At 35.0% G+C, this 9125-nt stretch overlaps 1 non-coding gene across 1 annotated transcript; it reads right to left on the bottom strand.

Moving 5' to 3' along the window:
* Window positions 1-466: 466 nt before the first annotated feature.
* Window positions 467-573, bottom strand: LOC128033272 (small nucleolar RNA R71). Its single transcript, XR_008189516.1, has one exon. It is a non-coding gene; the product is annotated as a small nucleolar RNA R71 (small nucleolar RNA).
* Between the last annotated feature and the right edge of the window lie 8552 nt (window positions 574-9125).

Genomic DNA, 9125 nt, shown 5'->3' with positions numbered 1-9125 from the left:
CTCAAAGACAAACCGAGATGGACCTTGTAAATAGAAATGATGGACAAGGTAATGGAGTCAATCAAGTGCACAACCCAATCCTTATTGCTAATGATAGAGATCGTGCCATCAGACAATATGTTGTGCCACTCTTCAATGAGTTAAATTCAGGAATTAGAAGGCCGGATATAAGGGCACCTAATTTGAATTGAAACTAGTGATGTTTCAAATGCTCTAAATGGTGGGCCAATTCAGAGGTATGCCCACAGAAGATCCACAATTACACTTTCGATTATTCATGGAGGTGAGTAATTCATTTAAGTTAGCTGGTGTGACTGAAAATGCATTGAGGTTAAAACTATTTCTATACTTGTTGCGAGATAAAGCACGAGTATGGCTGGATTCATTGCCACCAAGTTCAATATCTACTTGGCAAGAATTAGCAGAAAGGTTTTTGGTAAAATATTTTCCACCAAGTAAGAACGCAAAGTTGCGTAATGAGATACCAACTTTCCAAAAATTGGATGACGAATCTTTGTATAAGGCGTTGGAAAGATTTAAGGAATCACTTCGTAAGTGTCCTCATCATGGGATTCCTCATTGTGTCCAGATGGAGACATTTTATAATGGTCTCAACGCGCACACAAGATTAATGGTAGATGCTTCTAGAATGGTGTGATTTTATCCAAGTATTATAATGAGGCTTATGAGATCATTGAGAGGACTGCAAGCAACAATTACCAATGACTGACAAATCAAGCAGTTACCGAAAGATGAGTAGTCGGAGTGCATGAAGTGGGCGCACTGACTTCACTCCCTGCTCAGGTATCTTCTATTTTCTCTATGTTAAAACAGTTTACCACTAATGGTTTGAATAATTTTGCTGCTCAATCACTAAATCAGTATGAAGTAGTTTTTTGCGTATACTGTGGGGACGATCATTCTTTCAAGAATTTCCCTTCAAATCCCAAATCAGTTTGTTATCTAAGGAACCAATATCAAAATAGAAGTGGACAAGGACCATAGTCTAACTTCTACAATCCTCCGTGGTGGAACCATCCGAACTTTTCTTGGAGTAACCAAGGAAATGGATCGAACAACAATCAAATGCAACATAGACCCAACCAAACCAAAGGATTTAACCAACAAGCCCTAAAACCACTACAAGCTAAATCATCGAACAGTTTGGAGGACTTGTTGAAGGCGTACATGGCAAAAAATGATGTCTTCATCCAAAGTCAAGCAACAACGATCCAAAGCCAAGAAACAACATTGAAGAATCTGGAGAACTAGATGGGTCAATTAGCTACTGAGCTTTATAGTAGACCGGAAGGAGCCTTACCGAGCGATGCAGAAAATTTGAGAAATTTGGGTAAGGTGGATTGTAAAGTGGTAGAATTACGAAGTAGTAAGATTCTGGAACCCAAGAAGGTTGTGGCTGAAGATGAGCCTACTGAAAAAGAGGAAAGTCAACCAACAGTTGAAGTTCCTGCAACAGAAAAATCAAATGCTGAAAAATCTGATGAGGTAAACCCTAAACTAGTTACCTCCTCAGAAAAGTTATCCATATCAACCTAGAGTTTCATAACCTCAAAGACTTTAGCAGAATAAGTAGAAGCAAAAGGTAGAATTCAAGAAGTTCTTGGATGTTTTAAAGAAATTACACATCAACATCCCATTGGTGGAGGCTTTAAACAAATTCCTAATTACGTGAAGTTTATGAAGGATATATTGTCCAAGAAGAAATGACTTAGTGAGTATGAGACTGTCGCTTTGACGATGGAGTGTAGTGTGTTTTTATAGAACAAGCTACCTCCGAAATTGAAAGATCCTAGAAGCTTTACGATACCTTGCAACATTGGTGAATCATATTTCGGTAAAGTTTTGTGTGACTTAGGAGCAAACATCAACTTGATGCCCAAATCTATTTTCAAGTTGTTGGGAATAGGTGAAGTAAGACTCACTATTGTAATACTTCAACTTGTGGATCAATCAATAGCATATTTCGGAGAATAGATTGATGATATTTTGGTAATATTAGATGAATTCATTTTTCCTACAGATTTCATTGTTTTGGATTTTGAAGGAGAAAAAGAAGTTTCGATCATCCATGGGAAACCTTTCCTAGCCACGGGAAGAACGTTGATTGATGTGGAAAAAGGAAAACTCATTATGCAAGTTCAAGACGATAAGGTAATATTTAACGTTCTGAAGGCAATGAAATTTCCCAATTTGACGGAGGAATTTTTAGTAATGGAGGAATTAGAAACCTTAGTTTCTATGGGAAGAAATTCTGAAAAAGACCAGTTGGAGAATGCCTTAAAGTCTGAACCATTAAAAGATGAAAAAGGTAATCAAGGTTTGTCTTTGATGGAAGCCAATCCGAGGAGTTATATTCAACCACTGTGGCTTAAACCGTTAAAGTTGGAAGTTCAAGAATTTACACAACTCAAATTGTCAATCAAGGAACTACTTAAAATACATTTTTCTTGATAATAGCTCTACTTTGTCTGTGATTATTTCAGCAGACTTGACAGAACATTATGAGGAGCAACTGATTGCTGTTTTAAAAAAAATTAAAAAAGCAATTGGTAGGACAATAGCTGACATACAAGGTATAAATCCATCCTTTTGTATGCATAAAATTACTTTAGAGGAAGGTGAAAAAGGTAAGATTGATAGGCAAAGGAGACTTAACCCTATCATGAAAAAAGTGGTTTAGAAGGAGGTAATTAAGTTGTTAGATGCGGGAATTATTTACCCCATCTCAGATGGTTCTTGGTTTAGTCTGGACAAGTGTACTGAAGAAAGATGGAATCACGATCGTCAAAAATGAACGAAATGAATTAATCTCGGTGAGAACTGTCATAGGTTAGAGAATCTGTATTGAATACGGAAAGCTGAACAAAGCCACTTGTAAGGATCATTTTCCTTTACCTTTTATGGATCAAATGCTAGATCAACTGACAGGTAATGAATTTTATTACTTTTTAAATGGATATTCAGGATACAACCAAATAGTTATAACCTTGGAAGACCAACGTAAAACTATTTTTACCTGTCCATATGGTACATTTGGTTTTAGGCAAATGCCTTTCAGCTTATGTAATGCACCTGCCACATTTCAGCAATATATGATGGTAATTTTCACTGATATGGTTGAAAATTATGTTGAGTTTTTCATGAATGATTTCTTTTTTTATGGTAATACTTATGATATTTTCTTGAATAATTTGGCTAAGGTACACAAAAGATGTGAGGAGACGAATCCCGTCCTTAACTGGGAGAAGTGTCATTTTATGGTTAAGGAGGGAATAATCTTAAGACATAAGATTTCCAAGTATGGAATTGAAGTGGATAAAGCAAAGGTGGACGAAATTAAAAGATTACCACCTCTAGTTAGTGTGAAAGGAGTTAGAAGTTTCTTAGGCCATGCCGATTTTTGTCACGGATTTATTAAGGATTTTTCAAAAATTTCTAAACCTTTGTGTATGCTTTTAGAAAAAGATATTATTTTTTTATTTTAACAAAGCATGTTTAGAAGGTTTTGAGAAATTAAAAAGCCAGTTAATTCCAGCCTCAATAATTGTTACACCTAATTGGAACTCCCCTTTTGAGTTAATGTGTGATGCAAGCAATTTCGGTATTAAAGCTGTGATGGGCCAAAGAAGGAACCAAGTGTTTCACCCTATCCACTATGCAAGCAAAACTTTGACAAGAGCGCAAATCAATTATATAGTAACTGAAAAAGAACTCTTTGCTATAGTTTTTGCTATTGACAAGTTCCATTAGTATCTTATAGGTACCAAATTTATAGTATTTACCGATAATGCTTCCATTAAGTACTTACTCACGAAGAAAGATGGTATACTGAGGCTAATTCGATGGATACTTTTACTCCAAGAATTTGACCTTGAGATCCAAGATAGAAAATGTGTTGAAAATCAAGTAGCCGATCATCTGTCAAGGTTGGAACAAAATGAGGTAACTTTTTCATTTATTCCAATTAATGAGATTTTTCATGATGAACATATCTTAGAGGTAAGACAAATATATGAAATATCTTGGTTTGCTAATTTTGTTAATTACTTAGCATGTGGATTAGTTTCTCGAGAAATGACATACCAACAGTGGAAGAAATTTCTTCACGATAGTCGATACTATTTCTGGGAGGACTCATTTTTGTTTAAACAATGTGCAGATAACATAATCAGGAAATGTTTAGCTGGAAGTGAGATTAACAAGATTTTGTACCATTGTCATTCATCTCTGAGTAGGGACACTTTGGTGGTTCACGTACAACAGAAAAGATTTTACAAGCTGGGTTCTTTTGGCCTACATTGGCCAAATATGCTTATTCATATGTGAGAAACTGTGATAGATGCTAAAGAACCAGAAACATATCAAGAAGGAATGAGATGCCCTTGAAAAATATTTTAGAGATAGAACTTTTCGATGTATGGGGCATTGATTTCTTAGGATCGTTTCCTTCTTCCTATGGGAACAAGTATATCTTGGAAGCTGTGGACTATGTGTCCAAGTGGGTTGAAGCCAAGGCATACCCAACTAATGACGCTAAGGTAGTCATGCGATTCCTACATAAGCATGTATTTACATTGTTTGGGAATCCTAGAGCTATAATTAGCAATGAAGGATCTCACTTTGTAAATAAATGTCTTAAATGGTTGCTTGAATAGTATGATGTGAAACATAAGATTGCTACTGCCTATCACCCACAATCGAATGGGCAAGTTGAAAGGGTGAATCGAGAGATCAAAGGTATTCTTGAAAGAGTAGTGCGCCCAAACTAAACAGATTGGTCTCGAAGGCTCGATGATGCACTATAGGCCTATCAAACTATATTTAAGATGTCATTAGAAATGACTCCCTATTGATTAGTTTTTGGAAAGGCATGTCATTTTCTGCTTGAATTAGAGAATAAAGCTCACTAGGCTTTGAAGCAAGTGAATTTTGATCTTAAGTAAGCCCGTGAGAGAAGGATGTCACAACTCGATGAGTTGGAGGAGTTGAGGTTATTTTCATACAAAAATGCCAAGATGTGTAAAGAAAAATATAATAGATGGCATGATAGTCATATTCAACCTAGTGAGCTCAGAGAAGATCAGAAAGTGTTGTTGTTTAATTCAAGACTAAGGTTATTTTCGGGAAAGCTCAAATCTCGATGGAAAGGACCTTATACCATCCACAAATTTTATCCATATGGAGCTATAGAATTGTACAAAAAACTATGGAGGTACGTTTAAAGTTAATGGTCAATGTCTCCAGCACTATTGGGATGGTGAAGTTGAGCGAATCAAAACCTCGTTCAAATTATTAGAATCTTAAATTTTCATGATTTTACTTTTTAATAAAAAGTTAGAAATCATTTTCTTAAATTAGTACATTTAATAAATTCTATCTAAGGAGATTGAAACTTAAGCAGGATAGTTGTGACCCCTCCAACCTTTCCTAGGAATTAATTTAATGTAATTTTTTTAGAAGAAAATTTTTAATTAATTTTAAATTTTTATTTTTAGTTTATTGTTATTTTTAAATTTTTATCTTTGCCTTTAATTTTAATTTGTTTATGTTTAATAAAAGAGGTTAAATTAGCCCAAGTACTAATCAGTTTATTTATTTTTAAGTAGTCTAGTTTGTAAATATAGTTTGGGATTAAGGCTAGAACAATAAAGATGAGAAATTTACTCATTTTTTCCTTCCATAGGGTTCTCCAAAACCCTAATGTTGCTACCATTTTTTCCCTCCATCTATACTTGCCGCCCAAGTCACCTTAAATTAGCTAAATTTTAGCTGTAAAATTACCCTAATTCACCACTATATAAACCCCTCTCTACCTTCACAATTTTCAACCCTTTAAGCTATTTGCTCAAAACCTAAACCACTCATTATTTTCCCTCTTATTCGTGGGCCTAAATCCCAAAATTTCTCCCTAAATTCTTCCTTATCACAAACCCCTAGTATTGCTGCCGCACGAATTCTGTCGAAGCAACCCTTCTGCTGTTGCATTTTTATCGTTGCCGCATTCCTATTGTCACCACAAATTGATCCCTGCCACAAAATCTTGCTCTCAATCCATCTTTAATTCTCCCCCCTTCCTTGTGCCGAAATTTTGCTTAATTTTTAGGAAAAATGTCCACATCTCGCAAAAGAACTATATCTTCCAAGCCACTGCCAAAAATACCATTGTGATTCTAGATGAAGAAGTGAAAGAGAGGTTTGATTCAATCTTTAAGAATCAACCTATGATGCAAGAAAAAGGTTTCAACTTGGAAAGCAATGATAAGATGATTGTGCCTTTGCTGATTTGAAAGACGATTGATGCCCTCAATTGGAATTATTTTTGTGATGCATAATGATTACCCAATGAGGAGTTAGTTTGAGAGTTCTATGCCAATTTGACTAAGTCAGATGCTACTGAAGTTCTTGTTGGCAAGAAGAAGGTACCCTTAACTTTTAAGACCTTTGCCGAAAATACCATTGTGGTTCAAGATGAAAAAGTGAAAGAGAGGTTTGATTCAATCTTTAAGAATCAACCTATGATGCCGAAAAAAGGTTTCAACTTGGAAAGCAATGATAAGATGGTTGTGTCTTTGCCGATTCGAAAGACAATTGATGCCCTCAATTGGAATTATTTTTGTGATGCACGATTATTACCCGATGAGAAGTTAGTTCGAAAGTTCTATGCCAGTTTGACTAAGCCAGATGCTACCGGAGTTCTTCTTTGCAAAAAGAAGGTACCCTTAACTTCTAAGTCCATTAAGGATTTGTTTAACCTATCGAATGTTGAAGAAGATGAGTACTTTGCCATGATGACAAATATAAATTGGGATTTTATTCAACAAGTACTTAATTTTGTGACAAATCCAGGATCCTAATGGATTATAAGGAAGTATGGTTTATTCTTACCGAAGGGAATATTGAAATTCGTTGGAGTTTCATGTCTATCTCGCACAGTTCCACCATCTCGATAGAACGAATTCTTTTGTTGTATGCACTTATGACAGAAATGTCTATCAATGTTAGGAAGATCATTCGAAAAGCGATTCATGATTGTGCCAAAAAGAAGACTGGAACTGCTGACTTCCCATCCTTGATAATTTCACTTTGCATAAGGGCCCAATTTAAGACAAAAGTAAACCTGAAAGGCCCGTATGTTCAAGGTTGCATCACAGCTCATGATCTTGAAAGGTCAGTGAAAAATTTCCATGAACTAAACCTAATTGAACCAAGTGAGCTGACAGAACCAGAAACTGATGAGTCATCGAACAAATCTAAAACTAAAGCTAACTCAGTTACTAAAACTGAAGAGATAGAATCAGAGAAAGAACCGAATGTGCCTGAACCGATAAAGGAATCAGAAGTTTCTGAACCAAGAGATGTGCTAAATGTTGATGAGCCATTTGAACCAAGTATTGATCCTAAGTTGACTATTCCAATGCCCACTTCTTCAAACACTGTAAAGAAATTAAAATTGTCAACTATGATGGATATGAAGAAGTTTATGCATAATCAACAACAAACTTATTGGAAATATGCAAATTTTATAGATAATTTTGTAAGAAAATTTTTTAAAAACATCTCTAACTATTTTTTTCTTTAGTTCCCAGATTATATCTCCGATTAATGGAAGGAAGATGATAAAGAAAGCAAGGACAAAGCAGTAAAAGAGGAAGACAAGGAGGATGAGTCAAATAAATAAAAAGGGGGAAATTCTTTTCGTTTAGTTTTAATTTCTTTTTAGGTGTTTATTTTTATTTCTTAGTTAGAATTTTGCTTTCGCATAATAAAATAGCAAGCATGAATAATATAAGCTCAATGCTTCTTCAATAGAAAAAATAAATAAAGTGATGTGGTAATGGGAATGAGCATGTCTAGGATTGGATTGTGAGAAAGACTTGGTACTTAAGCGGTCTAAATGACTTACCTGTCTTTTCCTACAATCCTAGCTGGTGTTCAGTTTTCATTCATTACTTTATTTTCGCAATGAGGATAGTGTTTCTTTTTAAAGGGGGTAAGGCATTTCACATAAATTTTAAATATGTTACTTAAGTATGCTGAAATAAATGAATATTCAGAAATAATTTTTGTTCATAAATATGTTCAAATGCAAGCATGATTTTTTATTTTATCTAAGTTATTTGTATGTTATCTTGAGTGATACAATGCTTGTGTGATTTTAGTGTTATGTAGGATTTGCCATGACAATTTGAATTCTTTAGAAATAGACATGTATGAAGGTTTAAGTCTTTAGAATTGACTTAGTAACTTTCTTGAGGAGAAATCTTAGGAGGTATAAAAATCTAATATGATATATGTAACACCCCTAACCCTTATCCGTCACAGGAATAGAGTTATAGAGCATTACAAGAGTTTACATTTCAAAACTATTAAAAATATAAATCATTTACATCACAACATCAAGCATAGCAAATTCCATCTGTAACATACATATTGTCCCTTATACGAGCCCTCGAGGCCCCAAAAACACATTAAATACCAAATGGGACTAAATCGGAAACATTTAGAATTATTTTGGAAAAGATGAAAATTTTCAAACTACAGAGGTCAAACGGCCGTGTAGCCAGGCCGTGTGGGCATTCGAAATAGGGACACACGGTCATGTTCCATCCCGTGTGACTCACTGACTTGGGTCACACACAGCCGCGTCACATGGTCGTGTGTCACACACGGCTGAGACACACACCCGTGTCTCTGCTCGTGAGGACGAACCGACAACCAATTTTCCATATATAATCAAGCACTCCAAAATGCACCAAACCATGCTATAACAAGCCATCCAATTAAGGTATATAAGCAAACAACCAATGTGCCCAAAAGGCACCTTAATCACAACCATTAAACATGTATATCCATATACATAAATTGGCCAAAAGTTCAACTAACTTATAACTAAACTTATGTCATAACTTACCACTTTGTTTACCTATCAAATTCCGCACCAAAACTAACAAATGTCCAATTTTACATCTAGCATCAATAGCCATACATGTCATCTATAACAATTATACCAATTCACCATATTCAAACATATCAAATGGCCATTTGTAATATACAATTTTATCCACAATTTGAACTTCCATCATATAGTTATCATGCATCCCAAA

This window comes from Gossypium raimondii, chromosome 1 (assembly GCF_025698545.1).
Source record: "Gossypium raimondii isolate GPD5lz chromosome 1, ASM2569854v1, whole genome shotgun sequence".
NCBI classification, from domain to species: domain Eukaryota; kingdom Viridiplantae; phylum Streptophyta; class Magnoliopsida; order Malvales; family Malvaceae; genus Gossypium; species Gossypium raimondii.
This window is presented reverse-complemented; position numbering and strand designations above follow the sequence as displayed.